This window comes from Gorilla gorilla, chromosome 8 (genome assembly GCF_029281585.2).
Source record: "Gorilla gorilla gorilla isolate KB3781 chromosome 8, NHGRI_mGorGor1-v2.1_pri, whole genome shotgun sequence".
Lineage (NCBI taxonomy): Eukaryota > Metazoa > Chordata > Mammalia > Primates > Hominidae > Gorilla > Gorilla gorilla.
In genome coordinates this window covers 81,631,817-81,649,120 of record NC_073232.2, presented here as the reverse complement: position 1 = coordinate 81,649,120, position 17,304 = coordinate 81,631,817, and positions in this window count along the sequence as shown.

The window sequence follows — 17,304 nt, the reverse complement described above, 5'->3', positions numbered from 1 at the left end:
CCGCACCTGGCCAAAGCCAAATTTCTGTTTTTTTAAACTGCCCAGTCTGTTGTACTTCATTACAGCAACCGTGAGAAACTAATACATATGATGTGGAGCTCTTGGGTCTTTTCTTGTCTCCTGTTTCTCTTTAGGTCCTGTTCTATAATTCCCATGTCACTTATCACAATGTGTGATTTCATGACTCAGGAAAATGTCCTGAGAATTTGGCTTGGGATTTGCTCTTCTACTCCTCCCAAATATTTTTTTGTAAGCCACTTGCAATCTGATGTCAAATTTCTTTCTGCTTAAACTAGTTAGAAATGTTTGTTTTCTGCAACTGAGACTGATACCCTAGCCACCATGCCCCACCCTTACACATATATGTAAATCCTGGGAGACTGGGGACCATCGCTGCTTCTGCCACAGGATAAACACAACCCAGGAAACTCCTGACTGCAGAGCCATCCTGCCTCTGCCATGATCTGAGCCAGCACCGTGGATGCTCCCCACCTCCCATCTCTCCTTGTAACTAGCACGGCATTTATGTCTGTCATGCATGCACTGAATTGGTTGAACCTAAATCATATGCAGGACTCTAGATGCAGGAGAGTCTGAGGAATGATGTCGTTTTTGACATTTGGGTCTCTGTAATAGAGCAAGGCACACAAAGAAGCTGGATTGGATGTCAAGTCAGCCAGCCTTAGCATCTGCCAGAGGTGGGAGGACATTTCTCTCCTGCCCTGGCCTTTGTCTAGAGGAGAAAACCCTCCAGGTGAATTTAGACATCCTCATTTCTTTAGAGTTCATAGTTTCTACTTTTGGCATACCGTTAGGTTCTGCCTCTAGCAGTTTTGTCATCTAGCAGTTTTGGAGTTTGAGATTTAACTCTTTCATGCTCTTTTCTTTGTGAAACCTTGCTCTGTTGTCCAGGCTGGAGTACAGTGGTGCAATCTGGACTCACTGCAACCTCAGCCTCCCAAGTTCAAGCAATTCTCCTGGCTCAGGCTTCCGAGTAGCTGGGACTACACGCACGCACCACCTTTAATGCTCTTTCCTCAGATACTTGCCAACAATAGGCACTAGTCTAATCTTGTCTTTTATCTGATACATTTTTCTGGTTTTGATATAAACTGGTGTTTTTACAGCACTAACAACTAGATCAGTGTGTACAGAGTAACCTTGAATTGGTTTTCAGTTCCAGGAGAGAATGTAGCAAGAGCTCTGTGCCCCAGGATATGCTGGTGTAAAACAGAAAGCTGTGGTGTGTATTAGCATTGATTTCTCCTTTTGTGCTCTAAAGACAAGTTTCTTAATTGGATAGGGTCTGGGCTTAATGAGGCCGTCAGCCACATTTTACTCATATATCGGCCTCTCGACTCTGCAGCTGTCTTATTTCCTGCTGCCCATTTCTCTCCTTGCTTTCTTCAGGCCTCAACGCTCCTGTTCTTTATCCCTTCCTTCTTCCTCTCCAAACCAGTCTTCAGGAAAAGATCTGGTATCAGCCATTCCCACCTTGACAGAAACTGGAATCAATGAGTGCATTCTTCCAGTTGTTTGCATTTATTTATTTATTTTTGTTTATTTGTTTGAGATGGAGTCTCTGTTACCCAGACTGGAGTGCGGTGGTGGGGTCTTGGCTCACTGCAACCTTTGCCTCTGAGGTTCAAGTGACTCTCCTCCTGCCTCAGCCTCCCAAGTAGCTGAGATTATACGTGTGTACCACCACGCGTGGCTAATTTTTTTTTGTATTTTTAGTAGAGATGGGGTTTCATCATATTGGCCAGGCTGGTCTTGAACTCCTGACCTCAAGTAATCCATCCTCCTTGGCCTCTCAAAGTGCTGGGATTATGGCCATGAGCCACCGCGCCTGGCCAAAAGCATTGTTTTTAATGGAAAAAATATATCAACTGAAGGGTTTTGTTTTTTTAAAAAACAACTCCTATATGTCAACCACATTAAACCTGGCTACATAGCATTATGATACTCCTGAGTACCTGGGGAAGCTCAACTTTCCACATAGACCATTACCAAAGTTTGCACTGAGCAGAAAACAGGAGATAGTGTCCACGTGGGAAGGGTGTGTGATTCTCCTTGTCAAGGGTTTCAGGATCATTCTTCAGTATGCACCTGTGGTACTGAAACCAGTCCAAGAGTCCCAGAAACAGTTGTTTTTGGATAAACATTGAAATGGACCCTTCTGTTATTAAAGCTTGAAACTTGTATTTTTTTTATCTGAGTTCCTTCCTCAGGAAAGGACCTTCAGTTCTCTAAAAACAGGTATAAGCCAGGCCCGGTGGCTCATGCCTGTAATCCTAGCACTTTGGGAGGCTGAGGTGGGCAGATCACGAGGTTAGGAGTTCGAGACCAGCCTGACCAACATGGAGAAACTCCATCTCTACTAAAAATACAAAAATTAGCTTGGCGTGGTAGTGTGCGCTTATAATCCCAGCTACACAGGAGGCTGAGGCAGGAGAATTGCTTGAACCCGGGAGGCGGAGGTTACAGTGAGCCGAGCCGAGATTGCGCCATTGCACTCCAGCGTAGGCAACAGAATGGAGACTCCATCTCAAAAAAAAAAAAAAAAAAAAGTATCAAAGAACTGAAACTCATAGGTTCAGGGTAGCAGATGCCTCTGTGCCTTTCCCTAGTTCCTGTTTTCTTACACATTGTTACATTTCTTCCCTGCTATATTAAAGCCTGGTTTTAGTCAGGGAGATGGATTTGAGACTGAGCACCCATGTGCTTGGTTTCAGCACCCTATTAAAGCCTTCTTCCTTGGCAATAGTTGAAATCTCAGTGAATGGCTTTCTGTGCAGCAAGCAGCAGTACCTAGATGGAAACTGTGGTGTCTCTAGTAACAGTATACTGGTCAACCAGGTCTCTCTGGGAAAAAATAGCTGACATTTGTAGCATTTGCTGATATTCATGGTATAAATACATGTAGCAGATTTCAAGCTACCAATAGTGTAACAACTGGTTCATAGTACTCCTGTTTACCAGCCAGACAGGATGGCTCATGCCTGTAATCCCAGCTCTTTGGGAGGCCAAGCATGGTGGTGGTGTAATTCCAACTACTTGGGAGGCTGAGGCAGGAGAATCACCTGAACCCTGGAGAGGGAGGTTGCAGTGAGCCAAGGTTGTGCCACTGCACTTCAGCCTGGGCGACAGAGCAGAGACTCCATCTCAAAAAAAAAGTATTTCTGTTTACCAATCAGTTCGTTCACTGAGAAAGTCTTGGTGGTTTATTTTACAATGGAATGTTCTTTAAAGATGGTATTTAGGGATCACACCCATCTCACCTGTTTATTATAACAGACATGACTAGAGGCATTGCTTCTCAATATTACATATGTGTTAGGAGCTGTATGAAATCATTATTGATCATGGTGGCCAATGGCTAATATGTCTTTGAAATTTAAGCCTACATTTTTTTGAGACAGAGTCTTGCTCTGTCGCCCAGGCTGGAGTGCAGTGGCATGATCTCGGCTCACTGCAAGCTCTGCCTCCTGGGTTCATGCCATTCTCCTGCCTCAGCCTCCCAAATAGCCGAGACTACCGGCACCCGCCACCATGACTGGCTAATTTTTTTCGTATTTTTAGTAGAGACAGGGTTTCACCATGTTAGCCAGGATGGTCTCGATCTCCAGACCTCATGATCCGCCTGCCTTGGCCTCCCAACGTGCTGGGATTACAGGCGTGAGCTGCTGCACCCAGCCCTTTTTTTTTTTTTTTTAGTTGAGACAGGGTCTTGCTTTGTAACCCAGGCTGGAATGCAGTGGCACGACCTAGCTCACAGCAGCCTCGAACTCCTGGGCTCAAGCAATCCTCCTGAGTTGCTTGGACTCCAGACACATGCTGCCATGCCTGGTTAATTTTTAAATTTTTCCTTTTGACAGAGACAAGGTCTCACTGTGTTGCCCAGGCTCTCTTGTATACTGTATGGTGCATGACATTTGACTGTAATTTGATGCTCATTGAGGCAGGCTCATAATTTGTTGTTTAGAAAAACTTGGATCCTGCAACTTTGGGAATGGTGGCCTTTCTTTGAAAAAGAGAGTCTGGGCCTGGTCCAGTGGCTCACACCTGTAATCCCAACACTTTGGGAGGCCAAGTCAGGCAGATCATCTGAGGTCAGGAGTTCAAGATCAGCCTGGCCAACATGGTGAAACCTGTCTCTACTAAAAATACAAAAATTAGCTGGGCATGGTGATGCATGCCTGTAATCCCAGCTACTCGGGTGGCTGAGGCAGGAGAATCACTTGAACCCAGAAGGCAGAGGTAGCAGTGAGCCAAGATCATGCCATTGCACTCCAGCCTGGGTGGCAGAGTGAAACTCTGTCTCAAAACAAAAACAAGAGGCTGTGTGTGGTGGCTCACGCCTATAATCCCAGTACTTTGGGAGGCCAAGGTGGGCAGATCACGAGGTTAAGAGATCGAGATCATCCTGGCTAACATGGTGAAACTCTGTCTGTACTAAGAATACAAAAATTAGCTGGGCGTGGTAGCACACGACTGTAGTTCCAGCTACTCCGGAGGCTGAGGCAGGAGAATAGCTTGAACAAAGGAGGCAGAGGTTGCAGTGAGCCGAGATTGTGCCACTGCACTGCAGCCTGGCACAGAGCAAGACTCTGTCTCAAAACAAAAAAAATAAAAAGAAAGAAAAAGAGAGTCTGTGTGAGACCCCTTAATTTTACAACAGTCTGTCAATTCTTGTAGCTAGCTTCAGGTATCTAAAGCATAGGGAACTCTATCTGGCAGTGCAGACAATAAAAAAGAAAATGTTGGCTGGGTGCGGTGGCTCACAACTGTAATCTCATCACTTTGGGAGGATGAGATGGGCCAATCATGAGGTCAGGAGATTGAGACCATCCTGTCTAACATGGTGAAACCCTATCTCTACTAAAAATACAAAAAAGTTAGCCAGGCATGGTGGCACACACCTATAGTCTCAGCTACTCGGGAGGCTGAGGCAGGAGAATCACTTGAACCTGGGAGGTAGAGCTGATATTACGCCACTGCACTCTAGCCTGGGTAACAGAGCAAGATACCATCTCAAAAAAAACCACAACAAAAACACAAAAAATGCATATGGGGCCATACACAGTTATTCTTTTCTACATCATGATGTCTTGAAGTTTAGTGGGCATCAAAATCACCAAGTTTCAAAAATACAGATTTATGTCCTCTCCTCCCAATATTCTGATCCAAAAGGTCTGGGTTGGCTCTAGAATCCATGTTTTATAATCATTCAGCTGAATCTGATGCAGAGGCTCAGGGAACACTTGGAGAGGCCCTGGTCAAGATCTTCTGAGTCCTACCCTTACATGAAGATTGGTCAACGGATATGAATACATTCAGACCTGTAGAATCAACCCTGCTCGGGCGTGGTGCCTCACGCCTATAATCCCAGCACTTTGGGAGGCCAAGGTGGGCAGATCACCTGAGGTCGGGAATTTGAGACCAGCCTGACCAACATGGTGAAACCCCGTCTCTATTAAAAATACAAAATTTAGCTGGGTGTGGTGTCGGGTGCCTGTAATCCCAGCTACTCGGAAGCTGAGGTAGGAGAATCGCTTCAACCCTGGAGGCGGAGGTTGTGGTGAGCCGAGATCTCACCATTGTTGCCTGGGCAACAAGAATGAAACTCCATCTCAAAAAAAAAGAGTCACCCTGGCTCAGCCGCAAGTCATTAGTCTCCCTGCTTGGTTTTTATCAAAGGCCCAAACAAGAAACAGCTATATAAGGAAATGTGTTTTCACTCATTTTGATTTAATAATAAATTCCTTTTAGAATTTTAGCATGAAAAAGCTATTATCTGAATAGAGTCATCACATTCTTTTCCCTTAGTCCCTATGATGCTCAAAATAAGCTAAATGTAGTGTTCAATAAAAATCTTTTCCCACCCCTGGTTCTTGGCATAATTATGACTGCCTTTTTCTCCATAGTTTCTGATGCCTCAGCTTTTATTTTAAAGTACCTTAAATCCTTTTTGGAAACGCACAATGTGTAACAAAGCAAAAAATAGATAAAACACAGATAAATCTGTTACGTATCATTACACTAACAAGAGACTATATCTTGGTCCATCCAAAGTTGTGGACTAGTAGGGACTTTAAAGCACAGTTTTACCATACCATTTATTCTGCCCTTTAACATCAAATTCCCCTTTCTGCTACCTTCATTAGCATAGGACTGACCAGACCATCAGTAAACAATAAGCAATGTTCTCAACTCACTGCAATCCCCACCTCCTGGGTTTAAGTGATTCTCCTGCCTTAGCCTCCCAAATAGCTGGAATTACAGGCACCTGCCACCACACCCGGCTAATTTTTGTATTTTTAGTAGAGACGGGGTTTTACTATGTGGGCCAAGCTGGTCTTGAACTCCTGACCTGAAGTGATCTGCCCGCCTTGGCCTACCAAAGTGCTGGGATTGCAGGTGTGAGTCACTGACCCCAGCCAAGTTTTGTTTTGTTTTGTTTTGTTTTTTGAAATGGAATTTCATTCTTGTTGCCCGGGCTGGAGTGCAATGGCTTGATCTCAGCTAACCGTCACCTCCGCCTCCCGACTTCAAGCAATTCTCCTGCCTCAGCATCCCGAGTAGCTGGGTTGATAGGCGCACACCACCACGCCCGGCTAATTTTGTATTTTTAGTAGAGACAGGGTTTCTCCATGTTGGTCAGGCTGATCTCGACCTCCCGACCTCAGGTGATCTGCCCGCCTCAGCCTCCCAAAGTTCTGGGATTGCAGGTGTGAGCCACTGCTCTCATCTGTTCTTTCTTCTACTTGTCTCCACTCCCTGGAATGTTGCAATTCCAACCCTGCAGCTACAGAGTTCTCAGGTATCTATGAAGCCCCTTTCAGGAGGTCGTCATGGCCAGGCGCAGTGGCTCACGCCTTTAATCTCAATACCTTGAAAGGCTGAGGTGGGAAGGATGTCTTAAGGCCAGGAGTTTAAGACCAGCCCTGGCAACATAGCAAGACCATATTGCTACCAAAAAATAAAAATAAACAATTAGCTGGGGCCGGGCGCGGTGGCTCACGCTTGTAATCCCAGCACTTTGGGAGGCTGAGGTGGACAGATCACCTGAGGTCGGGAGGTCGGGACCAGCCTGACCAACATGGAGAAACCCTGTCTCTACTAAAAATACAAAAAATTAGCTGGGTGTGGTGGCACATGCCTGTAATCCCAGCTACTCGGAAGGCTGAGGCAGGAGAATCATTTGAAACTGGGAGGCAGAGGTTGCAGAGGGCCGAGATCGTGCCGTTGCACTCCAGGTTGGGCAACAAGAGTGAAACTCCGACTCAAAAAAAAAAAAAAAAAATTAGCTGGGCATGGCAGTGTGCACCTGTGGTCACAGCTATTGAAGCTGAGGTGGGAGGATTGCTGGAGCCCAAGAAGTCTTTTTGTTTTGTTTTGTTTTTTGAGATGGAGTCTTGCTCTGTCACCCAGGCTGGAGTGCAGTGGCATGATCTTGGCTCACTGCAAGCTCTGCCTCCCAGGTTCACACCATTCTCCTGCCTCAGCCTCCCGAGTAGCCAGGACTACAGGCACCCGCCACCACGCCTGGCTAATTTTTTGTATTTTTAGTAGAGATGGGGTTTCACTGTGTTAGCCGGGATGGTCTCCATCTCCTGACCTGGTGATCCTCCCTCCTCAGCCTCCCAAAGGGCTGGGATTACAGGCGTGAGCCACCGTACACAGCCAGAGCCCAAGAAGTTGAGGATGCAGTGAGCTATGATTGTGCCACTGTACCCCAGCCTGGGTGACAGAATGAGTCCCCGTCTCAAAACAAATAAAAATAAAAGCGGTAATCACTTCTCCCATGCATTCCCATTGAGCTTGGCATACACTCATATTATAGAACCTATCAAAATTTCACTTTATTTTCCCATCAGCCTCCCCATCAGCCTCCCCAGTCTTAATCAGGGGCTCTGTATCTTTCAACCTCTTAGCATACACTTATTTTATACAGTAGATGTCTCTTATTAGCTGTAAGGAATTGATAATATGAAACTTAGAGCTTCAAATGAAAGCCCCTATGTGAGGAAGCATAAGAGAGGCCGGCTAAGAATTTACTGTGATTTAACTCCAAAGTCTCCAAGCAGAACATGTTTTTCACTGTCCATGAATGCGTCTGTGCTAACATACTGAAGGACTGAGAGGACTAACATACTGAAGGACTGTGGGCACCAGGAAGAATGTGCCCCCCACTGCTGACACCTCCTTCCAGACATTTCTGCACTTCTGAAGGAACAGTGCATATTTCCTATTTGAAAGGCCCAAATCTGTAGCATCTTAAATGTAGTCTGCATCAGACTTCCTTTAAGTGGCACTTGGATTTCAGAGAGAGTTTGCATTGAGTGGAAACCCCAGGAGGACGCTAAGAGCTTTGGAAAGGTTGACATGGAACCAGTTATTTGCAGCATGAAGAGCTTCTGTGTAAGACGGCTGGAGGAAGCAGGTAAGAAAGGAAACCATCTCACTTCAGTTTCATCTCAGACACCTGGGCATCTTTTAGATCCATAGCTGACTCTCAGGAGTGGAGAGGAGAAGCTATTCCAACAGTGTTCTAGGCATTTCCATAATCACCCCCAACCTCATGACAAAGAAGCCTGGCTAAACCCACCCCTGGAAACAAGCCCTTGGGATTACTTGTTTCCTGTGAAATTTCCAACACTTAGCATGGTGCCTAGCCCATCATAGGTGCCCAATAATTGTTGAGTAGATAAATGAATGAAAGACAACCAAACAAAATGGCCAATAGAGCCATTTGGTCAAACTGCTTTAAGGATCAAATCAATCATAATTTTAGGCCAAATAAGCCTCTTGCTTGTGTTTGTTTGTTTGTTTTAGTTTAGTTTTGTTTTTTTCGAGACAGAGTCTTGCCCTGTCACTCAGGCTAGAGTGCAGTGGCGCAACCTCAGCTCACTGCAACTTCTGCTTCCCGAGTTCGAGCAATTCTCCTGCCTCAGCCTCCCAAGTAGCTGGGATTATAGGCACACACCACCACACCTGGCTAACTTTTGTATTTTTAGTAGAGATGGGGTTTCACCATGTTGGTCAGGCTGGTCTTTAATACCTGACCTCATGATCCACCTGCCTCGGCCTCCCAAAGTGCTGGGATTATAGACATGAGCCACCGCACCCAGCTGCCTCCTGCTTGTTTTATTATGAAGACTAATTCAAGGTTTGATTAGGTCATGTGCTATTTTACTGTATTTATTTGAATAGTTTGGGTCCCAAGCACAGAATTTAGATCTTGAGGGCAGGGATTATACCTTATTTTGCCCTCCTCTTCATTCAAATGCCAGCTGATGATTCTATCAGGTAATTAGATAGAGTAATCTTGAGAGGTCAAATATTTAAATCCAATTTTTCTTTAGTAAATGATCTTTCTCCATTAATTATATTTAACACAGAGTATTTTGCCAATAGAAATAATCTCAAGTGGCCTGGTACAGTGGTTTATGCCTATAATCTCAGCACTTTGGGAGGCCGAGTCGGGTGGATCATCTGAGGTTGGGAGTTTGAGACCAGCCTGACCAACATGGAGAAACCCTGTCTACTAAAAATATAAAAAAATTAGCCAGGCTTGGTGGTGCATGCCTGTAATCCCAGCTATTCAGGAGGCTGAGGCAGGAGAATCACTTGAACTCAGGAGGTGGAGGTTGCAGTGAGCTGAGATTGTGCCACTGCACTCCAGCCTGGGTGACAGAGGGAGATCCCATCTCAAAGAAAAAAAAAGAAAGAAAGAAAAAAGAAAGAAAGAGTCCCAAGTGAACTGAGTGCATAGTCGATGTGACCTTTACAACTGAAAAAAAAAGGGCTTCTGTTAGTATTATACACAGAACTTTCAGTGCACTTATGCCTGCAAAACCAATTGTAGTTTTTGTAAGATGCATCTAAGAATGAGAATTTCTCATTTTTGGAAAAAAATCAGCCAGGCGCGGTGGCTTATGCCTGTAATCCCAACACTTTGGGAGGCCAAGGTGGGTGGATCACCAGGGGTCAGGAGTTGCCAGCCTGGCCAATACAGTGAAACCCTGTCTCTACTAAAAATACAAAAATTAGCTGGGCATGGTGGTACATACCTGTAATTCCAGCTACTTGGGAGGCTGAGGCTGGAGAATCGCTTGAACCTGAGAGGCAGAGGTTGCAGTGAGCTGAGGTCGCACCATTGCACTCCAGCCTGAAAGACAAGAGCGAGACTCCATCTCAAAAAAAAAAAAAAAAAAAAAAAAAGGAAAACCATCATGCAAGAGGTAGCAGTTTCCTTGTCTAGGACATAGTAATCCGCCTTGAGAAAATTCTCCAGTTTGTGAGGGTAAGTTCTGATTGAATGCCAGGGGATTCCCCTGACACATGTTCTTATAATATTAAGTAGGAAAAAGTTTCCTGACTTGACTTTAATTTGATTCTCAAGGATTTAAAGATGTTTTCTTTGCAACCACGGCAATGAACAAAACTGGAAATTATGAAAAGACAAAATGAAACCATGAGAAGGATAGTCATATATCCATGTAGAGCGAAATAATATATTTTTGTCAAAATTTGAATCGCTTCTGGCCAGGTGCAGTGGCTCATGCCTGTAATCCTAGCACTTTGGGAGGCCGAGGCAGGTGGATCACTTGAGGTCAGGGGCTCTAGACCAGCCTGGCCAACATGGTGAAACCCTGTCTCTACTAAAGATACAAAAATTCGGAGGGCATGGTGGCACACACCTGTAATCCCAGCTACCTGGGAGGCTGAGGCAGGAGAATTGCTTGAACCCAGGAGACGGAGGTTGCAGTGAGCGGAGATTGTGCCACTGCACTCTGCACTCCAGCCTGGGCGACAGAGGGAGACTCTGTCTCAAAAAAAAAAAAAAAAAGAATCATTTCAGAATCTGTAGTTTTGCAGCCTCCACCCTCAAAACAAAGCCTTGGACTTTGGGAAAACTTGACTACAGATGACAGCTCTGTGCCTCTAAGCAGAACTTGAGTTTAGTTTTCTCAGATGAGTCGTTTTACTCAGTGAAGTAGATTCCACCCCTGTCCCAGGGTGAAAATGTTTCAGTGAATTGCAGTGTTTACAGCCAACAGGTTCTTCCTAATATCCCATGTTCTGGGTCCTTAGTAGATGTTCAATAAACATTTGCCCACTTAGGTAAACCAGATGTCCTGTGTGAGACCCCAAAACTAGGATTTCTGCCTTCTGGACTTTTTTGGTCTTCAATCAGTTATTGATACATTTAGTCCTCAATAATTGGCTGCTTCACTGCCTTTATCCCCATTGTCTTCTGTGATCAGCTAGAGTAATGCTTTCTTGCTGACATTAAACCTCCTGGGAGAAGCTGAGGCTGGTGCTTCCACTTCCCTATAGATGATGGAGCTTTTCCTCCACCCTCAGATGGTCTTGCCCGTCACTCCACCCGAACCCCATTCAACTTTGCTTGACTGAATTTTCCAGCCGGGCTTGCTTAAAAGTCATAGGCCAGACGCAGTGGCTCATGGCTGTATTCCCAGCACTTTGGGAGGCCAAGGCGGGTGGATCACTTGAGGTCAGGAGTTCAAGACTAGCCTGGCCAGTGTGGTGAAACCCCATTTCTACTAAAACTACAAAAATTAGCTAGGCGTGGTGGCGGGTGTCTGTGATTCTAGCTCCTTGGGAGACTGAGGCAGGAGAACCATTTGAACCCAGGAGGCAGAAGTTGCAGTGAGCAAAGATCATGCCACTGCACTCCAGCCTGGGTGACAGAGCCAGACTCCATCTCAGAAAATAGTAATAAAAGTCATGGTAAACACCCACAGGCAGCAGCAGGCACCCCTTTCCTCCTCTCCAGTACTCAGCATTTACCCAGTTTTTTGTTTTTGTTTTTGTTTTGTTTGAGACGGAGTCTCACTCTATCACCCAGGCTGGAGTGCAGTGGCATGATCTTGGCTCACTGCAACCTCCGCATCCTGGGTTGAAGCGATTCTCCTGCCTCAGCCTCTTGAGTTGCTGGGATTACAGGTGTGTGCCAACCAAGCCTAGTTAATTTTGTATTTTTAGTAGAGATAGGGCTTTCACCATGTTGACCAGGCTGGTCTCGAACTCCTGACCTTGTTATCTGCCTGCCATGGCCTCCCAAAGTTCTGGGATTACAGGTGTGAGCCACCTTACCCCACCCTAAGAGGTTTTGCATTGCCTCTTAGGATAGCAATAATTGATGCTAGTCCCCCAAAAATCTCCTGTGCAATGGAAACTCCTTTCTTTCTGAATTGTCTTCATCAGTAAGAACAGACATCAATTTTCACAAACAATAGAAATGCCAGGGTCAATTTCCCTCCTAGGGCACCCAGGTTAGCCCACTATGCCCTCTTCATAGCTTTCACTGCTTTGGGTATGGAAATGGATCCAGGAACTCATGAGATAAGAGTGGCAGTGTGCAGAGAATGTTCTAGTGAAGAAGAGGACAATTGATGCCCCTTCATGGGAGATGTTGCCTAATTGCTCTAAGAAGTTGGGATTTTGGCCAGGCGCAGTGGCTCATGCATGTAATTCCAGCAGTTTGGGAGGCTGAGGTGGGCGGATCACAAGGTCAGAAGATCGAGACCATCCTGGCCAACATGTTGAAACACCGTCTCTACTAAAAATAGAAAAATTAGCTGGGTGTGGTGGCATGTGCCTGTAATCCCAGCTACTGGGGAGGCTGACACATGATAGTTGCTTGAACCCAGGATGCGAAGGTGCAGTGAGCCGAGATCACACCACTGGACTCCAGCCTGGTGACAGAATGAGACTCCCTCTCAAAAAAAAAAAAAAAAAAAAAGAGAAGTTGGGATTTCTTGGGGAGTCAAAATGAGACAAGGATGATCTTGCAGGGCTCACATTTTCAGCCTCTCTTGTGGTACGTGAAGGCTGTTTGTGGTGGGTGTGTTTTTGTTTTTGCTTCTTTTTTTTTTTTTTTGGTTTTGCCTTTGTTTTTTGAGATAGGGTCTTGCTCTATCATCCAAGCTGGATTGCAGTGGTGCAATCATGGCTCACTGCAGCCTCAAACTCCTGGGCTCAAGTGATTCTCCCAACTCAGTCTCCCTAGCAGCTGGGACCACAGGTGCTCACCACCATCCCCAGCTAATTTTTTTGCATATATATTTTTTTAGAGACAGGGTTTCACCATGTTGCCCAGGCTGGTCTCAAACTCTTGGACTCAAGCAATCCAGCTCCCTCAGCCTCCCAAAGTGCTGTTCTTAACATGGAAGTTACTGATAAACATCCTGCTTATGAAAGCCACTCATATTTTTCAGGCCCAGAACCTGAGGGGAGGCCGTTGAAGGGATGTCATGGTGCAAATGAGTTACTTTGCCTCTCCAAGCACTGGTCCTTATTAACCTGGAGGTGACTGCAGCCACAAGAAAAACTCCCTAAAAGCTTTGCTGGCAGGAGGTGAAAGAGAAGATGCACCACGCCTGGAACATCCTAAGTGCTCAATAAACGGCTGCCATGGGTTGCTGCTTCCCCAAGTCCTCCTCCTTCACCACAGGGTTCTTGTAAAATTCCTAACTGTCCTTGGAGGCCTAAATTCCCTGCTGTAGCCATCCTGAGGCCCCTACCCTGTGACTTCGTGGTTTCATAATAAAGATAACAACAGCTGGGCCAGATGCATTGGCTCATCCCTGTAATCCCAACACTTTGGGTGGTCGAGGAAGGAGGATTTTTGGTGCCAGGAGTTTGAGATCAGCCTGGGCAACATAGCAAGACTTCATCTCTACAAAAATAAAGAAATTAGCCAGGTGCAATTGCATATGCCTATAGTCCCAGCTTCTTGGGAAGCTGAGGCAGGAGGATCACTTGAGACCAACAGTTTGAGGCTGCAGTAATCATTCTGCTGAACTCTAGCCTAGGGAACAGACTCTGTTTCTTTTTTTTTTTTTTTTGAGATGGAGTATTGCTCTGTCACCCAGGCTGGAGTCCAGTGGTGGGATCTTGGCTCACTGCAAGCTCCGCCTCCTGGGTTCATACCATTCTCCTGCCTCAGGCTCCCGAGTAGCTGGGACTACAGGCACCCACCACAATGCCTGGCTAACTTTTTTGTATTTTTAGTAGAGACGGGGTTTCACCGTGTTAGCCAGGAGGGTCTTGATCTCATGACCTCGTGATCTGCCCTCCTCGGCCTCCCAAAGTGCTGGGATTATAGGCGTGAACCACTGTGCCCAGCCCAGACTCTGTTTCTTAAAAAAAAGAGAGATATAATAATAGCTAATTTATTGAGCACCTGCTCTGTGCTGGGAAGTATCTGAACACTTTATATGCATTAACTCACTTAATCCTTGCAACAGTGCCATAAGATAAATGCACTGTCATTTCCAATTCAGGGGTGATGAAACTGAGGCACAGGAAAGCTTTATTTTGCTGCCCAGTTGCTGCGACTCAGAAAGCATGGCACTGGCCCCTGGACTCAGGCTCAGCCCCAGACTTTCCCCCAGCTTCCCTTTTAACTCTGGAGTCTTTGTGGGTTTGATCTGACAAAAACCCAACAACTCTTTGGAAGGTGGTTTGGAGGAAAACGTGTTTTGCCTTTCCAAAATCAACATCTCCATGAACTTTTGGAAAAATGTTCCTTTGTCCAGTCAGGGCTTTTGGTATTGGAGATGGGGTTGGGGCTCCTGAGTAGCTACTGGACTTAGCTGTGCTACAAGGTGGTCGCCCCAACCTCACCATAGAACTGCAGCCCACACTTTGGAGGACTCCTAAGTCAGCAGGTCTGACAGGTTTCCAGCAATTACTTCATGTTTTTGAACCATCTGCCTGGACTTGCCCAGTTTCCAGTGGGTTCCTCCATGTAACTCTCCAGAGACAGCCATGATGTTTCAAGTGCTGGGTCCCTTTGAAGGAGGTCTCATTCACATTCACAGACTGGATCTTTAGGTTATCAAATACTGTCACTATGACCTGTCACTTGCATGAAAGCATTTTCCATTTTCCATGTCCCCTTCACATCTTAGCTGCAGGGAGATGGAAGAATGATTTCATCTTTTCTGTCCCTTATTTATTTACTTATTTAATTTTTTTTTTTTTTTTTTTTTTTTTGAGATGGAGTCTCGCTCCGTCACCCAGGCTGGAGTGCAATGGCACGGTCTCAGCTCACTGCAACCTCCGCCTCCCAGGTTTAATCAATTCTCCTGCCTCAGCCTCCCAAGTAGCTGGGACTACAGGTGCCCACCACCATGCCTGGTTAATTTTTGTATTTTTAGTAGAGATGGAGTTTGACTATGTTGGCCAGGCTTGTCTCGAACTGCTGACCTCGTGATCTACCTGCCTCAGCCTTCCAAAGTGCTGGGATTACTGGTGTGAGCCACTGCACCCAGTAATTTTTTTTTTTTTTTTTTTGATGGAGTCTCACTCTGTCCCCCAGGCTGGAGTGCAGTGGCATGATCTCAGCTCACTGCAACCTTTGCCTCCCAGGTTCAAGCAATTCTCCTGTTGTGAGTAGCAGGAACCACAGGAGCATAACACCATGCCCGGCTCATTTTTGTGTTTTTAGTAGACACGGGGTTTCACCATGTTGGCCAGGCTGGTCTCGAACTCCTGGCTGGCCTCAAGTGATCCGCCTGCCTTGGCCTCCCAAAGTGCTGGGATTACAGGTATAGGCCCCTGTGCCCAACCTCTTATTTAATTTTTAATTTTTATTTAATTAGATACAAGATCTCACCATGTTGCCCAGGCTGGTCTCAAACTTCTGGGTTCAGGTGATACTCCCCGCTTGGCCTCCGAAAGTGCTGGGATTATAAGCGTGAGCCACTGCACCCTGCCTAGTGCCTTATTTAGAAGTGAAGAGGTTGGTGCTTCCTTGGAAGGAATTCTTTGTTGCCACTGATAACAACTATGGTTTCTTGAGTCTGTTCTGACTTGAGTCTGTTCTGTGTCCTCAGCAGCATGCCCAAATTACCTGCAGTCTCGCCAGTTTCACAGATGAGGAAACAGAGGCTCAGAGGACTTATGCCCTAGGCGGAGCTGGGGTTGAAACCCAGTTCTGTCTAGTGCCAAAGACTGTTTTCCCAACCACCAGGCTCTCCTGCCTCCAGCTGCCTGTGGTCCTCCATGGGGATCAAGAGGGTGCAGGTGGGGCTAGTGCAAATGGCAGACAACTTTGAAAAATCCCTGCTTGCTTCTGGAATCTATTATTGGTGAGATTTACTTGTTCTGTTTAGGCTAATATTGACATTAATTTACATTTTGTGAGTTTACAGGAGCTCATGGAAGTTGGGAGGGGGAATCAAGAAGGAAGTCAGAAGGAGGTTGGAAATCAGCTTTATTGTACCAACAAAGTGGCAGCTGTGGAACTGGGTTAACTGAGGCTTGGCTATGTGTGCAGGTTTTATGGGAGATGATGAAATTATGAATTTCAGTCTGTGATGCAGGTTCATTGACACTTCTAATTTAAAATTCACAGTGACCAAGCAGTGGCTTATTTAAAGCCTTTCTGTATTTACTTAGCAAAGAAAAAAAAAAATTCTTTTGGCTGGGCGCAGTGGCTCACGCCTGTAATCCCAGCACTTTGGGAGGCTGAGGCGGTCAGATCACAAGGTCGGGAGTTTGAGACTAGCCTGGCCAATGTGGTGAAACCTCTTCCCTACTAAAAATACAAAAATTAGCCGGGTGTGGTGGCGCTCACTTGTAGTCGCAGCTACTCAGGAGGCTGAGGCAGGAGAATCGCTTGAACCCGGGAGGCGGAGTTTACAGTGAGCCAAAATCATGCCATTGCACTCCAGCCTAGGCGACAGAGCAAGACTCCACCCCGCCCCCCTAAAAAAAGATTATACAAATGAGTAAGGTAAACAGAGATGTCAGAGACTGTACTGTTTTGGGGGAGTTTTCAGTGGCTTGATCACATGCATTTCTTTCCAGACAACAATCCCTATTAAGTATGTGTCTTATTCCCAGTTTATTAATGTGGTCCCCAAGGATGCCTCTATGAGGCAGCTTTTTGTTAGGCCAGGTTGTCATCCTCCTTTTTAAAATGCTGAGATTAAGATTTTCTCCAATTATGATCTGTCTTCCTTCTGATTTAATGAGGTTTGATTTGTGTCAGAAAATTTTCATGACTGTACCTGACATTCTTTAGCAGCGGCTGACACCTAGCTTGCCATGGTGGAATGCACGTATTTATTGTGTGTATAGAGAGAAGGGAGGATATCACCGTGAACCAAAGAAACTCCAACTAATTGCAACATTTCTGGAAAAGATGAGCTGCCGTGGGAAAGATATTCTTTAGAAACATTGATTTCTGTGAAAACACAATCCAAAGAAAATGCAGGGGAAATCAGATGCCTGTGTGCCTTCCTGGACCAGTGCTTGTTT